At 33.2% G+C, this 22,923-nt stretch overlaps 1 pseudogene; it reads left to right on the top strand.

The window, feature by feature from the left end:
- The first annotated feature begins 21,490 nt into the window (after positions 1-21,490).
- LOC145059448 (cytosolic sulfotransferase 12 pseudogene) lies at positions 21,491-22,693 on the top strand (annotated as a pseudogene).
- The last annotated feature ends 230 nt before the right edge of the window (positions 22,694-22,923 follow it).

Below are 22,923 nucleotides of genomic sequence, written 5' to 3'. Positions count from 1 at the left end.
CATTACAAAAGACAAACAAACTAGTCGAGTGTTGGTACATTCAGTTAGAAGGGGCCTATAATGCTAACTTTATGATTCATTGGTAGATACATCAGGGATATATATTAATCGGGTCCGATAGACGGTAGGATGTGTGCTTTTCGCTTCATTTCCTGCTCCTTATTTGGTTGTGGGCTTAGAGCAGATTCGCACAGTCTACTCTCTATTCGATCTTAGCTATATATATATATATATATATATATATATATATATATCATGTATACACCTAGTAATCATAGGGAGTAATAGGTATGGGTCAGGTCATAGCATACAAATTCAGTATACCGCTTTCTAGTGCAAAAACATACTTTTCGGATAGAACATTAAGTAGGAGAAACTAGAAACTTATATGTAAAAGGTTTGATACACATTATTAAACCAGTATATTAGGAGAAACTAGAAACTTATATGTAAAAGGTTTAATACACATTATTAAACCAGTATAACTTAAAGGACCTTTAGTGGTTAATTCTATAATACCTTAGTTTATACATCAGGGTTATATATAATTAATATCCGATAAGCAGTTGGATGTGTGCTTTCCGCCTTACTTCCTGTTCCTTGTTTGGTTGTGGGCTTAGGGAAGATTCACCCATTTAACTGTCCGTTCAATATTAGATTATATATAGCTTGTATAAACTAAGTGATTATAGAAGGAACTATTGTGGTTACCATTTTTACTAAAGGAAATATATGATTTTCTTAAAGAATGTTTTCATCAAATATAAAGAACTATTACAGTTAACTCCATAAGTACCAAATGAATACGCCAAGGTTGTATACAATGAAGACCTAACAAACAATGGGGATACGTGCTTTCCGCCTTACTTCCTATTCCTTGTTTGGTTGTGGGCTTAGGGAAGATTCACACAATCGATTGTCTGTTTACTCTGGATTGTATATAACTTGTATCCATTTAGTACTCATAGAAGGAATTGTAGAGTCATTTTCACTTATCATTCATCATATCATAAAATATAGGATTTTCTGGAGGAACATGCGAACTTTTCAAAAGAACTTACAATTTACTTTTCATCACTAAAATACTTATGAACTCACCAGCTTAAATGCTGATATACTCTTTCAAAATAACTTGTATTCTTAGGAAACTAGTAGACAGGTATGCACATTGGGATTTAGAAGATGGAGTTTAGTAGCTTTATGTCTTGTTTTGTTATTTACTTTTGGAGTCAATCTTTTGTGAATCACATACATTGTAAACACTTTAATATTAATGAAATGGTTGTTTGTTACTTTGATTACTATGATGCATGTGTTGTGATACTAAACATTACGTCCTCAGCCCAGAACGTTTCCGCCGTTTCGGTTTCGGAGTGTGACACTCTATTCCTTGCGAAGTCCCATGATAAATGTTAGATTAAACTCCATTGTATAGCTTGTAACTCCATATCTGTTGCATTTGAAAATGAGTTCATTCAGACGGTTATAATAGAGCTCAATGGATTCTCCCTCCTTCTGTTTAAACTCTCCCGACTCTAACAGACATTGCTTGACTGAACTAATCTTTGTTTTCTCACTGCCTTAATACTTCTCCTTCAGTGTATCCCAAATTTACTTTGAAGTTTTACAACTGTGCACATAATTGTATACAACTGGTGGAAGAGCACCATAGAGTTCACATATACATTTCTTTTTATTTATTTGAAGTTTCTCAGCCCATTCTACAACATCTGGATTCTTAGTAGCAGTTCCAACACTTTGTACAACAGTAGGAGGACAAACATCACCAATGATGCATTTCCAGAGATCCTCATCTATTCCATTCAAATAGTCCTCCATATGATCAGCCTATTGATCGTAGAACTTAGGGATCATCACAAGAATTTTCGTGGATGATCCAAGAAGATGAGAGTAAGAAGTCATGGTGTTCATGTTAAAGTTCGCCATTGTTGTATGGACGAAATTTGTGAAAAGCTTCAGAAATTGAGATTTGCTTGAAAAAACTTCTAGAAAATTGACACAAATTACTCGATCAAACAAATTGTACGCAGAATCGAATCAAAACATGTGATCTGTGAGGATTTTCAGAATCAAAAGAGCGGATTTTTTTAATCTAGAACGAGATTCAAAACCTTTTGAAAACCTAAGAAAATCAAATCAAAACTGAATGAATCCTACTCTAATACCAAATGTAGTTGAGATTTAATCGAGTATGTAATACGAGATCAGAGTAATGAACGAATTAAGAACACGAGACTCGATTATGCTTTTTGGAAACACACATAGAAAATTCAGAGAGATCAAGTCGAATGCAAAAGCTACTCCCTAACTCTAGTATTCATCCCATATATATAAGGATAAAGAAAGCGTACAAAAAAATATATAAGGGGCTAAGACACTTAAGCTTCGATACAAAATGCCCTTATAGTAAACATCATACAAACAAACTTCAACACATACAACGACTCAGACAGACTTCGACACCTCAAAACAACTTTCGAACTCAACACTCTAGAATACTACAGGGAGAAGGAGTCGATAGTGAGCAATCTTTGGTTAGCATATGTTACTAACACTTTTCGCACCCGCAGTTGCCCTGAGGGGGGCAAAGGTCAGACTTGCATCCTGTCTCCTGAAGGACAGGACACGATATTGGTGGGAGGAGGTTGGACGCTCCGTTGGTGATATTGTTGTTGATTCCATGTCATGGGATGAATTCATGACCAGGTTTAGGGCTGAGTTCGCACCAGTAATTGAGGTGCAACAATTGGTGCGAGAGTTTTAGGATCTCCGCCAAACTACTGAGACGGTGGTTGAGATCACAGTGATGTTTCGGGAGAGGGAACTTTTGGTTCTGTAGTATGTGGCGGACGAGGAAATGAAGAAGGCAAGGTGTCACGAGATGTTGAGGAGCGATATTTGGTAGTTTGTGAGCCGATCCAGTTGCAAGATATTTGGAGGATATGATAGTGATAGCCCGAGAGAGGGAGATTGATATTGAGATGGAGAGGAAGAGGAAGCAGGATCTAGATCAGGTTTTAGGCAAATCGAGCAAGAGGCCCAAGGTTCAGGATTCGAGATCGAGAGGCTAGTAGGGTCGGAGCCGCTATGGGAAGTGCGGAAGGACGCATGAGGGACCGTGCATGGTGGGTAGTTCGGGTTGTTTCAAGTGTGGCCGGACGACTCATTATAGCAGGGATTTTACTGCTACCACCACCACCCCAGGATCTGATCTGATTTGCTTTCATTGAAAACAGAGGGGCCATAAGAAGGCTCAATGTCCAAGTTTGGCTACAGCAAGGCCAATGTCAGAACCCGCTCTTGTGACTCTTCGGATCACTGACGGCCGCCAGGGCAAGGCAGATGCATCTTTTGGTGAAGAGCAGGGCTTTCCAATTGACAGACGAGGAGGCTCGCGTGACACCTGATATGGTGATGGGTATGTGTCTTCTCCTTATCTCTTTATTTATATTGAATTGCTTGCTTATATTTATGTTCTTTATTTTAGGATCGTTCCTCATAATGGTATTTCTGCTTTGGTATTGTTTGATTCGGGGGATGCCCAATCCTTTGTATCGATTGCGTTTAGCAAGAGGTTTTCTGGAGCTCCGGGGGAACTGGATTGTCCTTTACATGTCGATATTGCTAATGATCGATCTGTCCAGGTAGCGAGGGTTCATTGTTGTTGTATTCTTCAGATGTTCAATGAGCAGTGTCCGACTGATTTGGTTCCCATCCCTTTGTATGGGAACAATGTTATTGTGGGTATGGGTTGGATGACCCCAATGGGGCGGTGATCGATTGTGAGCAACACTTAGTTCGGATTTGAACCCAAAGCGAGGGAGAGTTATTGGTTCAGGGAAAGAGAGCTCATAGTGGCTGCATTTGTGTTCAACAATGAGGGCCAAACGTTATATTCAGCAGGGTTGTCACGGATTTGCCGCCTATGTTATGGATACCCGAGAAAAGGGTAAGGCAACCATGGATGATGTGTCGATTGCGTGATTATCCCGATGTGTTTCTAGAGGATTTACCCGGGGGTACCTCCAGAGAGGTCGGTTGAGTTCAGGATTGATTTGGTTCCAAGTGTGGCTCCGATAACCAAAGAACTGTATCGGTTGGCTCCTCCTGAGATCCAGGAGTTATCTACTCAACTGTAGGAGCTGTTAGACAAGTGATTCATTCGACCAAATAGTTTTCCATAGGGAGCATCGATCTTGTTTGTGAAGAAGAAGGAGGGGTCCCATCATATGTGCATTGAGTCCCGGGAGATGAATAAGATAACAGTGAAGAACCATTATACACTCCCAAGGATTGATGATCTTTTTGACGAGCTTTAGGGTGTATCTTGGTTTCCCAAGATTGATTTACGTTCGGGTTATCATCAGATGAGGGTTAGAGTTGAGGATGTGCGGAAGAAAACTTTTTAGACTCGTTATGGTCATTATGAGTTCATGGTTGATGTCTTTTGGGCTCACCACTACTCCAGCCGTGTTCATGGATCACATTGACCGTGTGTGCAGGCCAATGCTGGATCGATTTGTGATTGTATTTATAGATGATATCTTGGTCTATTACAAGACCCAGGAGCAGTACGAGGAGTGCTTAAGGGAAGTGTTAGATACTTTGAGGAGGAAGAGACTTTTCACAAAGCTCTCCAAGTGTGAGTTATGGTTGCGCGAGTTGTAGTTTCTAGGGCACCTTGTCAACCATAATGATATTTTGGTCGAACCGGGCAAGGTTGAGGTTGTGATGTGGTGGGAGGTTACGACGTCTCTATCTGAGATTCATAGTTTCCTTGGTCTAGTGGGTTATTATCGAAGTTTTATCCAGGATTTCTGCAAGATAGTTGTTCCTTTGAATCGGTTGACAAAGAAGAAAGTTACATTTCGCTGAGGGCCTGAGCAGCATGCAACTTTAGAGACATTAAGACATCGATTGTGTCAGGCACCGATTTCGATCCTGCCAGAGGGTGTTGAGGAATTTGTGGTCTATTGTGATACATCGATCACGGGTTTGAGAGTAGTGTTGATGTAGAGGGGTCGTGTGATCGCTTACGCATCGAGACAGTTGAAGGCTCATGAGGTGAATTATCTGCCACATGATTTGGAGCTGGGGGCTTTGGTTTTTGCCCTCAAGATTTGGTGGCATTACCTCTATGGGGTCCTTTGTACTATTTAAACGGATCACAAGAACCTGAGGTATCTGATGGATCATCCAAATATGAACATGAGGCAATGCTGGTGGTTGGATGTGGTGAAGGATTATGATTGGTGAGATCCTTTATCACCTGGGGAAGGCCAATATGGTGGCCGATGCTCTCAGTCGCAAATCAGTTACGACTACGATCGGGGATATATGTTTGAGGATGGCCGTGATTACTCTACTTTTGGAGTGGATTCGTGAGGCTCAGATCAAGGCTATGAAGGAAGAGCACCGGAAGAGTGAGCGTATTGTGGGTCAGGTGGCTTCCTTCAATTATGATAGTAGTGGGTTGTTGACTCTTCATCGACAGGTTTGGGTTCCGTATTGGGGCGGTGTGCATCAAGTTCTGATGAAGGAGGCACACAAGTCTAGGTTCTCCATTCATCCCGGGGTGACAAAGATGTATAGGGATCTTCGTCCTGTTTATTGGCGGCCCTGCATGAAGCGAGATGTGGCTTGGTATGTGGAGCGGTGCTTGATTTGCTAGAAAGTCAAGGCTGTGCATCAGCGACCTCACGGAAAGATGCAGCCGTTGGAGATTCCCTTATGGAAATGGGAGGATATTACCATGGATTTCATCATGAAGTTACCTTGGACCGCGCAAAAAATGGATTTGATTTGGGTCATCATGGATCAATTGACCAGGAGCCTACATTTTATCCCGATTCAAGAGAGTATTTATGCAGAGAAATTGGCTGAGGTATATATTAGGGAGGTTTTGGCATGACATGGGGTGCCGATTTTGGTGGTTTCAGATAGAGATGTTCGGTATACTTCCAGGTTTTGGAAGAGGTTCCATGACGAGTTGGGTACTAGTCTCCATTTCAGCATAACATTCCATCCGCAGACTGATGGTCAGAGAGAGCAGACTATTCAGACCCTAGAGGATATGCTTCAGGCGTGTGTTTTGGACTTTGGTTGGAGTTGGGATACGTATCTTCCGTTAGCGGAATTTTCATATAACAAAAATTATCACGCTAACATTGATCAACCTCCTTTTGATATGCTTTGTGGTAGGAAATGTAGGACCCCTATTTGTTGGGGGGAGGTCGGTCAGTGGGTTATGGGGAGTATCGAGGTGATACTCAAGACCACTGAGTTGATCCATCAGGTTCGGAGTAGGATCCAAACAGCTCAAAGTTGGTAGAAAAGTTACACCAACAGACGCTGATTAGATCTAGAGTTCCAGATGGGGGATATGGTTCTCCTGAAGGTGTCACCTTGGAAAGGTGTCATCCGATTCAATTAAAGGGGTAAGTTGGGCCCCAGGTATATCGGTCCTTTCAGGGTTTTGGCCCGGGTGGGCCGAGTTGCATATCAATTGGATCTTCCAGATGAGCTCAATCATATTCATAACACATTCCATGTCTCTTAATTGCGGAAGTGTTTAGTCGATGGTTCTGTAGTGGTTCCGTTGGAGGATATCCAGGTGGATGATCGCCTGAACTATATTGAGAGGCCAATGGTGATTCTTGACCGAAAGACAAAAACCTTTAGGAACATGGTTGTTGAGTTGGTAAAAGTCGAATGGCGGCATCACAAATGTTCATAATCAACATGGGATCCGAAAGACGAGATGAGGGAGCATTACCCACAGTTATTTGAGGCAGAAACTTCGAGGACGAAGTCTGATTTAAGTGGGGGAGATCTGTAACACTCGATTTCCAGGTATGCAATTATTTCTGATTTGTGTATGAATTCTTTTTGTCCACGGCGTGATGAAGCCTCACCACGTCATTGTTCTAATATTTTGGGCCACATATTTTTATGGATCACCACGACGTGGTGGTGTTGTACCACGGCGTGGTGGCAGCTGATGGAGAAAACCCTAAAGTTTAAGGGGTTGAGCCCTATTTAAATATCCTTAACCCTTCATAGCCTCCCTCACATCAGCCTCCATTCCCCCAAATCGTTCCTTGCAAACCCTAATCACCTTCCATTATTTTTTAGATAATTTGGTACTCTTTGAATCTAGAGAAGGAAGAAGGAGGAGGTAGGAAGCAAAGATCAAGCAAGCAAGTCCCCATTCTTCATCTTTGCACTCTTCTTGACCTTTGTAAGTGTCCAAGACTTGATTTTTATCTTACCAAGTTGTTAGATCTTGATTTTTTTTCCCATTTGCCTCTTGTTCTTGATTGTTAGGATGGTTAGACCTCATAAAGTTTGCAACTTTATGAATCTCTAGGTCAAGGTGATCTAGCAGTGTCTTGGATCTGGACTATAATCAAGTTTTGATGTGATATGGTTTCAACAATCATCCAGATTTCTTCAATTAGACCATCATCAACATCATCCAGTGCTAATCAATCATCGATCTTCGTCAATAATCAACACGATTCAACAGTTAACAACAAAAATTCGTTTTTGGTTCTTTTAATTCAACCTTCAATTGTGCTTGAATACGATCAGATCTTCAACATCTATGATTAATTATACTCCCAGCGTTATTAGATCAACATCATCGAGAATCAACAAAAATCCACTTCATATCATTCATTCAACATCGATTATCAAATAAAACTTGAAAATTGAGGTTAGAAAAATATCAAATCGTTTTTTTTTTTGAAAAATTTCATATAATTCTCTATCAATCTACTCTTTTGTAGATTTAAATAGTCAAAATATCATGTTTTTAATATTTTTAAAAAAAGTTAAATTGTATGCACTCCAACTATTTGATGAAATGCATGAACTAAATTAGCACGTTATATTCATATATGAATATGTTTTCTCAGTATATGATTATTAAAACAAAAAAACAAATATGCAAGTTTGTATGTTATTCATATGTAAATAACATATAAAAATTATATATATTTGTGAAAATACCTTGTAATATTCATATGTGAATATACTGTGTAATATTCATAAGTGAATATATCATCTAATATTCACAAATGAATATACTATATAATATTCACATGTGATATACCATGTAATACTATGTAATATTCAGATATGAAAATATTATCTAATATTCATAAGTGAATATATCATCTAATATTCATAAGTGAATATACTATGTAATATTCATAACTAAATGCATCGTCTAATATTTAAACATGAATATACTATGTTTATTATATGTTATATTCATATATGAATGATACTTAAACTGTAAAAAAAAAAAATTAATCATAGTTTTTATTCATAACTGAATAACGAATGTATTATAGTAAAAATCTGATTCATTTTTATTCACTTATGAATAACGATAGCTGAAAATATAAAAAAAATAAATTTTTTATTTTATCTTAAAACTATATCAATATGGATGTCTATTTGTAAAGAATAAAAAATCATGAATTTTGGTATATTTAAAATCATTTTTCGATAAAAATAGTTTCTTAAAAATTAAAAAAAAAAACGAAAAAACTATGTTTTTGTATATATATTAAGGTAATGATTAACATAGTTTAAGGAAACATGTTTTGTTGGAAAACACATGTCTATTCCTTTCCCATTTCTGCTGGTACGACGGAGGCTTTTGAGGCAAAAATAAATGAGTGGCTGAGAATGATTCCCTCATTCTCAACCTTTTTTTTTTTTTTTTTCAATTGAACCCTCCTCTCTCTCTCTCTCTCTCTATATATATATATATATATATATATATATATATATATATGGAATGGTTCAAATAAGAACCCAAAAAGGTTAAAAACCATTTTTTTAAAATGTTTTTATTAGGTATTTTAGAAAAATCAAACTATAATATTATATTAAGCATATTTTTTCATTCATTGGTTTACAGCTAGTTGTCACTTGCTATTGGACCACCGCCAGACCACCGACGGACCACCGTCGGACGGTCGTCGGTGTAACACCAAATTCAATGACATTTTTCTGGTCATATTTACAGCTTAATAAAACAAATATGATAATTCTTATTTGTTATTAATACTTTTAAATACATACAATTTCATTTTTGCAACCAAATATCCAAAATTTTGATAAAAAAATAGATTTATGACTTGATAAAATCAATTTTTTTTTGTCTAAATTGTAGATTTTAATATATATATATATATATATATATATATATATATATATATATATATATATATAGAGAGAGAGAGAGAGAGAGAGAAAATAAAAAATGTTGAGAATAGGGGAATAATGTCTCAGTCACTCACTTATTTTTACCGCAAAAACCTTCATTGTACTGGCGGAAATGGGAAAGGAATACACATGTGTTTTCTAATAAAACATGTTTCCTTAAACTATGCTAATCATTATGTTAATATATACAAAAACATAGTTTTTTTTTCGTATTTTTAATTTTTAAGGAGCTATTTTTATCGAAAAATGATTTTAAATATATCAAAATTCATAATTTTTTATTCTCTATAAATAGACATCCATATTGATATATTTTTAAAATTAATTAAAATTTTTAATTTTTTTATAGTTTCAGCTATCGTTATTCATAAGTGAATAAAAATTCATAAGATTTTTACTATAATACATTCATTATTCACTTATGAATAAAAAAACATGATTAATTTCTTTTACAATTTAAGTATCATTTATACTACTTATTCATATATGAATAGCAAATTAACTGTAACAAAAATATGATAAATATTTTATTCATACATGAATATAAAATATGACGACAATTAATACATGTTTTATTCATATATAAATATAATATATGATGAAAGATGATATAAAAAATAGATTTTAAGTAAGTAAACTTTATTACGTGTTATATTCATATATGAAAGATACTAAAATTATAAAAAAAAAAGTTAAGCATACGTTTTATTAATGAGTGAATAACGAATGTACTGTAATAAAAATTTGATGAATTATTATTCACTTATAAATAACGAGAGCTGAAACTCTAAAAAAAATAATTTTTTTATTTTATCTTAAAAATGTATCAATATAGATATCTATTTATAGAGAATAAAAAATTATGAATTTTGATATATTTAAAATAATTTTTCGATAAAAATACTTTTCTAAAAATAAAAAAAAGTAAAAAAAAATATGTTTTTGTGTATATTAAGGTAATGATTAGCATAGTTTGAGGAAACATGTTTGGTTGGAAAACACATGTTCATCCATTATCCATTTCCGCCGGTACGCAGAGTGTTTTGCGGCAAAATAAATGTTTGGTTGATAATGATTCCCCCCTAATGACATAAATAAGTAAGAATGTATTAGTTATAATTATCATGTATAAGACATATTCATAATTTGAAATACTATATTCACAGTTTAATAAAATATTAATTCATTTATACACAATTTAATATTTTCATGCATACATTCATTCAAATTTTAACATAAAATTTATATAAAATATACAACTTAATATAATCTATTTTTACTTTAATACATAAAATTGACAACCTAAGATAACACAAAACATTATACACAAATTCATATATTTACCACCCACCACACTAATGCATACCTCCAAACTTTACCACCACCAACTACCACATGCTACCACCAACCACATGTGCCACCGTTGCAATCATCATTCTTTCCGAATTAGATCTATTTATAAAATCATTAATTGACTGCTTAAATATTATATTCACAATTTAAAAAATCAATTATTTCACTTATTCCGAGTTTAATGTAAAATAATTAGAACTAATACATTCTTACATATTTATACAACACAAAAAATAAATATATTCACAAGAAAATTAATACAAGCATTCATACATTAGTCATTCATATTTTAACATAAAAATCATTAAAGATCCACAACTTAATGTAGTCAATTTCCAGTTTAATAAATACAATTTACAACTTAATATAGTCAACTCACAGTTTAAAACAAAAAATTCATCGCTTAATGAAGTCAATTCACATTTTAATACAAAAAATCATTGTTTTATAAATAAAATTCACAACTTAATATAGTCAATTCACAGTTTAAAAAAAAATTTATAACTCAATGCAGTTAATTAATAGTTTAAAACAAAAAATCACAGCTTAATACACAAAATTCACAAATTAATAAAATAAAATCACAATTTAATATACAAAAAATATGTATTCACAACCATATTATCAACTTAAAACTACAGTCAGTTCACAATTTAATACACAAAATTCACATCTTAATATGATAAATTCATAGTTTAATACACAAAGTTGACAGTTTAATATAAGCATTTTACATTTTAAATAGAAAATTCACAGCTTAATGGAGTCAATTCTTAGCTTAAAACACAAAAATCTCAGCTTCAATTCACAACATAACAACACACATTCTAAATTCAATTTACAATATAACAACCGTTAAACATAAACTGTAAATAACAATTTGATACCAATATTATAAAAAATAAGAAAACAAACATCAATTCACAACTTAAAACATCAACTTCACTACTTAAAAGATTGGTTCAAACACTAATTCACAACTTAAAATATATAATCTTTTCATTGAGGCATTTCATCAAATACTTTGTTTCATTTTGTTTTTATAAATTTTTAGCATTATGCTTAAAATAATAAAATAAATAGTTATATATCTAAATAAATCATAAAAACATATACATTTGACATTATAATTATATATCAATACGCAGCAAAAGACAAATAATAAATATAAAAAATGAAATCAAAAAAGTAAATTAAATTAATAATCATAATCATTTATTATATCTAACAACAAAAGTATATCTTTTTGGTTTCATTCAAACTTTCTTATGTTATTTACCAAAGACATTAAATCAATAAATATGTGTATTATTTCTAAATTCACGTCAATCAATTTATTCGAACATATATTATTTAGTATGATATTAATATAATAAATTAAATTAATAGTTACAATTGTTTATTATACCTAGGAACAAGACATCTCATGTGTGACATAATTGCACAAAAATAATACTACCCTTTTTCTTTTATGTAGGTTTAGACTTTGATTCTTCTAATATTTAGGTAGAGTCTACTTTATAGTCCATACGAACACCATAAGCAACTTAACCCGAAGTTCTAAAAAAGGAGAAAGACATACCCAAATATAAATCAAATGCAAGAGAAGCAACATATTTTTCCAGTTGTACCATCGACAGTTGATGGTCAAGTCCGATTTGAGCTCGAGACGGACGAGTTATGATCGCTAGTGACACCAAAGAATAAGTAGCGGCCAGAAGGTGACAATTCGATTTTGGACAAGAAAGTCACTCAAAAATCGGTTGGTAGAGGAGGTGGTGTATCTGAACAGATCTGGTGGCGTGTCATGGAGATCGACAAAAAAAGATGGAGACAAGATGGAAATGTGTCACCGGAGCAAATCTGATCAAAACACATAGATCTGGAGGCGTAAATAATATATTTAGAGGCAAAAATTGTATATTTGTCGTTGTAGATTGTAGATTTATTGCTAGATATCATAGATTTGGACTGAACCACTATAGGTATGATGAAAATGAAAGCTTTTGGAGGCCAACGAAATGCTTTGATGGTTGGTAGATGAGGAAGTGGGACAAGTTTGTTTTATGGACATCAACGAAGGTTGTAGATCTTAACGATCTAGATTAAGAATAACACTAGAGATGAGGAAATATCACCAAAGACATTCAGATCTAAATAGATCTGAGAAAAAAAGCACAAAAGAGAATCGATGGAATCATGCCACCGGAGGTGAAAAGAGGAGGTGGTGGTTCGCCGTGGATACGAGACAACGACGGGGGAATTGGTGGCGGCTGACAGTGTTGGCGGTCGCCAGTGATGGTGGCCGATGGTGGTACTTGGTGTTGGTGGGAGAATTTAAAAGTGTATAAGTTGGAGATTTAGAAATATAGAATAAGATGTTTGGTTTATTATAATATGTTACCAATTTGTTTGATGTTAAAATGACCATGATGTCCTTGTATTTTATATAGTAATCAAAAATAAAAAAATCAAATGTTAGAATTGAAAAATATACTTTATTAGTATATGCTAAAAAGAGGTGTTCTTACAGTCCTTTTAAATATATATATATATATATATATATATATATATATATATATATATATATATATATATATATATATATATATATATATATATATATATATATATCATGGTTGTAGAAATCGGTAATCGGCCGTTAACCGGAGGACTAACGATTAAGGATTAATCGGCTAGGCGGGGATTAATTATTAAGAAAATTATTAAAAAATTTATAAATCTAATTTTAATCCTACAAAAAAAGTGATTGATCGGCGATTAGGTCCGATTAGGGCCGATTAAGTCCGACTTTGACCTGCATTGACCAAACCCGATTAGGTCCGATTAAGTCCAATTATGTCTGATTAGGCCCGATTAGGTCCGATTAACAATAAATCTCATCGGTGGAGGTTCGATTAGCGATTAATCGGCCGATTAGACCGATTTCTGCAACACTAATATATATATATATATATATATATATATATATATATATATATATATATATATATATATATATATATCTAGGAAACTTATTTGATAATCACGGCCCTTATGAATTAATTAGTAAGCTACTTTTAAATGATTTTAGGTGAAACACAAAATATGCAACATACTTAGTACTCTTGCTGAAAATATGGGCAATATGACATTGTTCTTTAAAATTGCAATGCTTTAATGAGAAAAAAGATATAATTCAAGTACTTTCCTATTTGTTGCATATAGGAATAAAAAATCACAAAGCCTGTTGCTCAACATCTATAGTGGAATTAATCTGGACATCCTCTGGTTACACAAATAAAGCTTCATCTCCATTAAAAGAATCGAAATCCATCCTTGATAATATACCGTTAGACATGTTCATCATGTCTGGTGCATTTTAGTTTCTTTAAGACACTAGTAATCCATTTGATTTTTATTGAGTGCAGCTAGTACAGGTGTTGTATGTGTGTAAGCCTTAGAAAATAAGAATAAAAGTGATGCGCCCAAGTCATCCCTTGTCAAGGTTCCTCATCCTGCAACCAACACATCAAAAACTTTACCACATCGAATCACAACAAATCTGGTCCCAAAAAAATCTTGCAATGACCCAAATTACATACTACAGTGACGTTTGATGCCTCAAAAAGATGTAAACAAACATGTCAACGACATGATATATAAATACTTACTACCCAATCTACTTTGCAATTTACATAGCAAAGGAAATACGAAGAATAAATGGATCCTCCCACCAATGCAAATTCTCAAATCAATTTTATCAAAAATGTATTATCTTATTAGTAAATCATACATAGACCTTGCTACACATGTATTACATAGAACATATAAAGAAAACTATATAGTAACTTTGAGCTACCAAATACAACAGATAAGAAGACAATAAAGAAAAAATAACTTCTAAACTATAGGTTTTTAATCTTCAAAGTAAAATATAGGATGTAATTTACCTTGCCATGTAACTCATTTAATGCTTTCATACCCTTTCCCAAATTCCAACATTTTGGATCACACGTCTACTGTCACAATAATAAAATTTATGTTAGTACAATAAGTTAATGATTAAAAATCATTAATCATTTTATTATTAAATCTTATTGTTGATTAAAATTGAGCATTTACCTGGACCTAGATCTGCTTGTTGGTCCTTTGAAATTATTGTTGTCCAAGTTATCCTGTGACTACAACTCCTTTACTTTCTCATGGATCTAAAATAAAGTTAATGTTAGTGAATAAGTGAATATAGAAAGAAATTTCAACTTAACTACACCAATCGTCTATAATATATTTTAGGAATAAAATATTGGTTATTAGAACTAGCCTAGCTAGCATGATAAATTGATCTATTTTAGTTAACATTTTACCTGCAAGTTTGGACTTATTCTTGTAGAGAAGTCATGTTATGTTAAATCTTCAGGAGATGATTTAGGTATTCATAATAGGAATGTACTTCCATTTAATTGTTAACTATAACATCCTACTTCTGTTATTAAGGTGTAATATTTGATAAAAAAATTATTTCAACCCAAAGATTCCAACACCACTTTCCGTTTAAAGACATGTATAGTTGGAGAGCTTTAGTGTAGGAACCAAATAATCTAAATATCATTTTTTTTTTATAAGAAGTGAATCATTTTTTTGTTTTAAAGATGAAGAGAAGTTCTTAAACCCAAATAAGATAATATAAAATATTTGTCATTTATATAAAGATAAAAAATTATATCCGATAGAAATAAATATTTGTTTAAAAAAAATTGTCACTAAATATTACATATATAAAAAGGGCAGTTATTGTAACTTATCATTCCATGATATAATGGAAAACGAACAACCTCCTACGTAAAAAATGAAATAATGTTCCATTCCTTTCACAATTATGTCGTGTTAAACACTAAATAAATAAAAATAGGAATAAATGCATAGAAGAAATTATACCTTACTTGGACCCCTTGAAAAAGAAATTCTTAGTCTCCCACAACTATACAACAACACTCTTCAAATAGGTAATTAACTGCTTTGCAAGATGTGTACTATATCTAAATTGGCCTACAGAAAAAAAGATATAAATATAAGATGATATTTCAAAATTAATTTAATATTATTAAAGAATATTAAAATGAAAAGATAATTACTTGTGGATTCCTAAATATTGACCACTATTGACCGTTTTGGCAAGGGTGCAAGCTCATCATGTTAGGCAATAGTTGCTCTGCAAAGTGCATCAGAATCAACCGGATGATGAAATCCCAAAATAAGTACCTGATAGAATAAAAATAAATAATTATTCACAATTTTAATTTATAACAAGTTATCAAATAATGTCAAGGCAACTGGAAATAAATTACAAAATTGTGCTCATAAGTGGTTGATTGGCTAATATTAATTATTTATCTATTAACAACAACAGAGAGGTTATCTAAACTAATGTACATCATATAAATTCAAAACGAACCTTGAAAATGACCAAAGAAGTGAGACATACATGTTAACTCAGTACTCACTGGAAAAATTTTCTTTGAATTTATTTCAAGTTTTAGCATCAAGCTTTACTTAACAACCAACTTTGCACGTATGTTCCTTTCTCATAAAAAAACTGACTAGAGATTATAAAGTTAGGTCGAATGCACAAGGGTTAAAGTGATGTTAATTTATAGAACAAATGACATATTATTTAACTACATGACAATAGAACCATCACCAAAAGGGATCATTAGGTGACACTCCAACAACCTTCACTCATTTAAAAGATTCTATGCTTGTTCTAAGTATCCATTTTGGACATAACATGTTATCAATGAACCTAAATAGATAACTTCTCTCTCAGGCTTTTCATCAAACATCTTCTCTAAAACATTTATCTGGCCAGCCTTTCTGAATCCAAGGTTTAAAATTACCCTCTTAAGTGAAGTTTCCCTAATAATAATAAAGAATCCACAAGTATACAACAACCCTTGTCTTCTGAAAGATTAAAAAATACATATAACATTACACTTAAATAAAAGCACAAAAGAATAAAAGAAAACTATGTAAGAATGATCAAATTACCTCATGTCATACCCCTGAACCGGGACGACAGAAACATTTGGGGGCGGGTGACTTCATCTTGTAATATCATAAAAATTGAATATGAATGAAACATGACATTCATCATCATCATACATTAACGATATCAACATGCATTGTTTACATCTTTGTGTTTGTTTACGAAATACATCCAAAATAACATAATGTACGATAATTAAAAAAATACAACAATTATCCAAATTTCCTTAGCTGCCAACCTACTTATTGAGTCCATGAGAATACAAGTCGTTTTGAAAAAGCGTCAACATAGAATGTTGGTGAGTTCATAAGCATGTTGTGGTCTTAAACCCTAAGACCCGAGTGGTGAAATTCGTTGCGAAATAAACGAAACATAGTTTTGTACCTTATAAAATGAGTAGAGTATATGTTATGCGTAAATTTTAAAAGATTATTGTTATTCTCTATGTGAGTTGTTACAACCATACTAATATGACGAGATCGTATGTCTTGACATTCTTCAGGCGTTGGTTTCTAAAGATAATTGTCACCCTAGACTGCCCTGTCTAGCTGTAGCGAGCAACTTAGGTGTGGGGGTGTCAACCCCGTATAGATGTATACACAATATCCCGCTCTCCCTCCAGGAGACTCTGGTTATAACTACATGACTTACGATGTACACTAGGTAGGTACGAGTGAAGGAGTACCTCACAAGAGCCTTAACGGAATTTACACGAATATTGAATTCCATTATTTAACGTTATAAATAATGTTACTAGTGTATATTTTCAACTAGAAAATTATAAGTGACAAAAATAGCAATTTTTACCATAAGTGTAAAAAATAACCCATTTTTACCATTGTCGTAAAAAATAGCCCAATTTTACCAAAATTGTCAATAATGGCCCAATTTTACTAAAATTATCAATAAAGGCCCAATTTTACTAAAATTGTCGCATAAGGCCCATTTTTACCCAAATTGTCATAAAAGACCCATTTTTAACTAAAATTTTTACAAATGGCCCATTTTCACCATAAATACCATAAACGGCTCATTTTTACAAAAATATTTATTTTTGTTTATTTTCCTAGCTTTCATAACCAAAATTTATTTAAACATACTCTTGGACTAATATTTGTAATTTTTAACAACATATCAAGTTAACTATGTTCCAACAACTTGAGATTCAACCAAAATCTCGAGTTCATGGAATTTTAGCATGATTTCAAAAAATTTCAACAGACATAACATGTAAAACATACACATGTAAGCAAATATACAAAGATCTTTCACAAGACTAGACTTGTATCCTCCCCCAAAAGAAAGAAAACTTGAAAAATAGGGGTATGAAGCTCATCTTGGGCCTTTTTCGGTTTTGAAGAGAAAGATGGAGGAGGTTTACGATCCTAACTTGCCTTCTTGAGGAGATTTTCGAGTGAAAGGTGTTCTAGAGAGCATATTTACGAAAATAAGAAAGTAAGGGAAAGATCTTTCATAATCAATTGGGACAAAGTAAAGGAGTTTAACACAAACTTACCAAGTTATGGAGCTTGAAGAAGACTTCATTGGATACTCACACACAAAACCACGATTTTTAGAGAAATGGGATAAGAGAGTTCTTTGAGGGTTGAGAGGAAAATGGGATAAGAGTGCAAGTTTGGAAATGAAGAGTGGAGAGGGGACGAGGGTCGGACGATGAGGGGGGCGGGGTGAGGGAGTGGTAGGGTTTAACTTTTAGCTAGAGTGATGTGAGGTTCCTAGTTACATGGGGGGGGGGGCGTAAATGCATGGTTTATTTTCCATGCAAAAGTGAGGTGGCACATGCATTAACCTCCATTTTTTTTATTAAATGGGCTAACCGATCGACCCAAGGGGAGGGGAGAAAAGAAAGATTTTTGGGCTTGAAGGGCAACCGATAATACATTGGGCCCAATAAGAATTTTCGACCCATTAAGGCCTATATATGGGTTTTCAGCCCAATGAGATTAAATGGAAAAGTTTTCGGCCCAAAAGGGGCCCAATAGTGGTTTTCAGTTCGATGAGCCCTAAAAAATGGTTTTCGGCCCAACAATGGCCCAGATATGGGTTCTCGGCCCATATAAAGGTCAACTAGGGTTTTTGGCCTAAAAAGGGCCCCAATAGCGGTTTTCGGTCTTGGAAGGCCCATTAGAGAGTTTTCTGGCCCAAAATAATACCTAATAGAGGTATTTGGCCCATTAGCGTCTAAGAATAAATTCTTGCAGCCCAATAAGGGCCAATAAGGGTTTTACGGCCCAAAAGATCAATTGGAAGGGCTGCCGGCCCATTAGGGCCCAATAAAAAGGACTTGGTCCATTAAGAGGTTTGAACCGAGAAAACTTGGGTTAAGGCCCAAAGTTAAGTGGATATAGCTTATTGGGTTAGGATTTGGGCTTATACGAGGAGGTTTCAACTAAAATCATAATTTTTGGGTGTATAAACTGACATAGCATTGAAGTTGATTTATACTACACGTAATGTTACATAGTTACACAAAGAAACTATCTTGTACATGGATAGAAAACCTAGCCCTAATCTGCCAGTTGTGACACCTCAACAAAAAAAGGAAGGAAAATGACGGAAAAGGATCAATTTCATGCCTGAACTGAGCCTAGATATAGAATGAAACCAGTAAAATCGAAAAAAAGGAGAACTACAAATGAAAAAAAAATCAAAACAGAAAGTTCGATCCATATATGTTAAGATAATCTTCAAGTCATAGAAAGCAACCGTATTTGGGTTTCATATACTTAGTGGTTGATATACAAGAACTTAGGGTTTGCCAATCAAATAGTCGATATCTGTATAGAAGAATGAACCAAAGTTGGAATTGAGTTTTGGTATAGAAGTCGATGGCAAGGAGTTGTTATGAGACGGGGAAACGGAGGTGCCAGTTGATCTGGATGACAGCCATGACAGATCAAAAGGGAGAGATGTTCTCCTTCAATCTCATTATGAGTGCCTCAATTAAGCGTTGATGGAGGAGGAGTCACAATCAAGACAATCAATTCAACATGATGAAATTAGAACAAACCAAACAAAGCCTGCGTCCCGGCAAGCAGCGACATCAGATGGCCTGACCGGAGGCGACGTCAGCTGACCGGAAAGATGTAAACATGGAACGGTTCTTTTTTAGATATTCGAGGCGTGGGAAGAGGAAATCAAGAACCGACGAATATATTATGAAGTAAAACATTACCTTAATCCACTTTCAAATAAGTGTATGATGGTGTATTGAAACGTACCTACAAAACAACTGCACATTTGAAAGAAGCTCCACATGTGACCATCAATGATTTAACTATTTGAGGCGGCAAAGGAAAGTTTAGGCAGCGTGAACCAAAGGCCTCAGCGTGAGGTGAGGATGACCGGGTAAGAAAGCTGGAAGGGAGCTTACCACGGTATACGATAAAAATCGTCGCCCACAACCTTCTTATTGGAGGATGGAAGAGGTTATTGACGTGGATCTTAATCGAACTCTTTAACATATAGGTAATGGTAATGATATATATAATGATACTAGTTGTGAGACCCGTATATTATACAGGTTGATTAAAACAAAATGTTAAGTACGAATGATTAAATAGAAATTTTATTTGAATTTGAAATTGAAATAAGTGAAAATTATGACAAAAAAAACATGCAAAAAATAAATAAATTAAAATTATGTGTTTATTATGTAGTAAACGGGTAATTTATAACAAAATGTTAAACATAAAGGTTTAAACTGTAAATTTATTTGAAATTGAATTTGAAATTTGAAATTTAAAATTTAAAATTTAAAATTTGAAATTAATAGTTATTATGGTAGGTTTAATTTATGGAAACTAAATTAATGATATATTGAAAATGAAAATTAAAGTAATGACAAGTGGAAAATAAATATACCTCAAATTATGAAAAAATAACATGTGGCTAACTGTATGAGAGAAAGACATGTGGCAAAGTCATTTTCATTTATTATGGTAGAGATATATATATATATATATATATATATATATATATATATATATATATATATACTAGTTTATAACCTGTGGGAACCATGGTTATAAAATTAATTAAACTTTTATAGTAAAAACTCAAAATTATTAATAATTTATTTTAAATAAGTTATTAATTTAAGAGATATTTTTTATTAGTTATGTGAAATTATAATCATTGATTCAAATAAATATATAAAATTAATTTTTAATATATATTAGATATTTTTTATTTGTGATTTAATGAAAACAATAATTTAAAATTTAAAATTTAAAATATAGTCACTTTAATGAGGAGGTCTAATAAATTTAAAATGCAAAACTAATAGATTGACAAGTGACAACACATTAATTAAAATGTCTAATATGGTGACACATGACAAAAGAGAGCTACTCTTTTATTAGTGTGTATATATATATATATATATATATATATATATATATATATATATATATATATATATATATATATATATATATATATATTCGCTACTATAGATAAATATGTTTATTATATCCCTTTCCAATTTTCTTATTTTTTCGCTTTACTTAAATTATAAATTGATGGATTATTATTGTCATGTCAACCATTATGTTAGAATTTTATATTTCTAGAATTCAACATTTTTAATCATAATGATGACATTATTGACATATCGACATATCGTGTGACCCATCATTTTACATTTTAATATTTATTTAGCATGATGATAATATACCGTATCTTTATTTTATATATATATATATATATATATATATATATATATATATATATATATATATATATATATATATACCGCACATATTGAAGTATAATGCTATTTAATTAGATTGAGTGAGATCTGTGAGGAAAATGATAAAGACCCTCAGTTTATATATATGGCTTTTGTAAATAAGAAGTTTTCAATGGAGACAATCCATCCAAGTCTTCCCAAGTACTTGCAAAATTTTGAAGTGTCCGAAGAGTGCAATGATCTGATTTCCTCCTTGCCCAAAGATAGAGGATGGGTTGTACCCATCATGTACCAATACCAAGGTTTTTGGCATCATACTTGGCAGCTCCAAGGAGTTCTAGCATTTCAAAAACATTTTCTTGCACAAGACACTGATATTCTTCTTGTTACAGCTCCAAAATCTGGCACCACCTGGTTAAAGGCAATTTCTTTTGCTATCATAAACCGAATTCAGTATCCTATCGCTTCCAAAAACCACCCTTTACTCAAAAATAATTCCCATGTAGTTGTGCCTTTCGTTGAACAGCTCTATGCTGATGATAACTCTAATCCCGACTTCTCTGAGACACCTCTAGACTCTTTGCCACTCATGTGCCTTATGTTTCACTACCTGAATCTGTCCACAATTCCAAGGTCAAGATCGTTTATATGTGCCGAAACCCAAAAGACTTATTTATTTCTGCTTTTCACTTTACAAACAAGTTGAGGCCCGAACATATGGGGACCAATTCCATGGAAGAGATGTTTGATTTGTTCTGCAAAGGAGTGTTCCTATATGGACCCTATTGGGACCATGTGCTGGGATTTTGGAATGAGTCTCTAAAGAGGCCTAAAGAAGTGTTGTTTTTGAAGTACGAGGAGATGAAAGAGCAACCAACTACTCAAGTGAGAAAATTAGCAGAGTTTTATGGCTGTCCATTTACACCTGAGGAAGAGAAGGAGGGGATTGTGGATGCTATCTTAGGTTTGTGTAGCTTTGAAAGTTTGAGTAATATGGAGGTGAATAAAAAAGGATATCTGCCCACTGGTGAGATGAAGCAGGCGTACTTCCGGAAAGGTGAGGTTGGGGACTGGAAGAATCATTTGACAGCAGAGATGGCGGAAAAACTAGACATGATCACTGAATGCAAGTTTCAAGGATCAGGATTAAAATTTTAAAGAAATAAAATATGTGAATATAAACCTTGCTTAAAGTAGATTGTTAAGTTTTAATACTTTCTTTTAAGTAGTTTGGTTAAACAATATGCTTTGGTGTTATATGAATAAAAAATGCATGTATATATAATACGATCTAAAGATTTTATAATATTCTCAAAGATATGTACAAAAAGGCCTATATATTTGGTAACTGTTATAAATGTATACACTTGAAAAATACGACGGCATTTTTTTTTATCTTCTGAAAAACTTTGTATATATTAAGTTGTTCCTGAATCTAGAATCCTTGTATATTTAGCCAATCGTTAGATTTTAATACTGATAAAAATTTAATGAGCAATATTACGCCGGTCGAAACCCACTGGTTATCAAACCGTAAAAATATTTA

The sequence above is a fragment of the Lactuca serriola genome, chromosome 6 (assembly GCF_051521515.1).
Source record: "Lactuca serriola cultivar US96UC23 chromosome 6, Lser_US96UC23_V15, whole genome shotgun sequence".
NCBI classification, from domain to species: Eukaryota; Viridiplantae; Streptophyta; class Magnoliopsida; order Asterales; family Asteraceae; genus Lactuca; species Lactuca serriola.
This window is presented reverse-complemented; position numbering and strand designations above follow the sequence as displayed.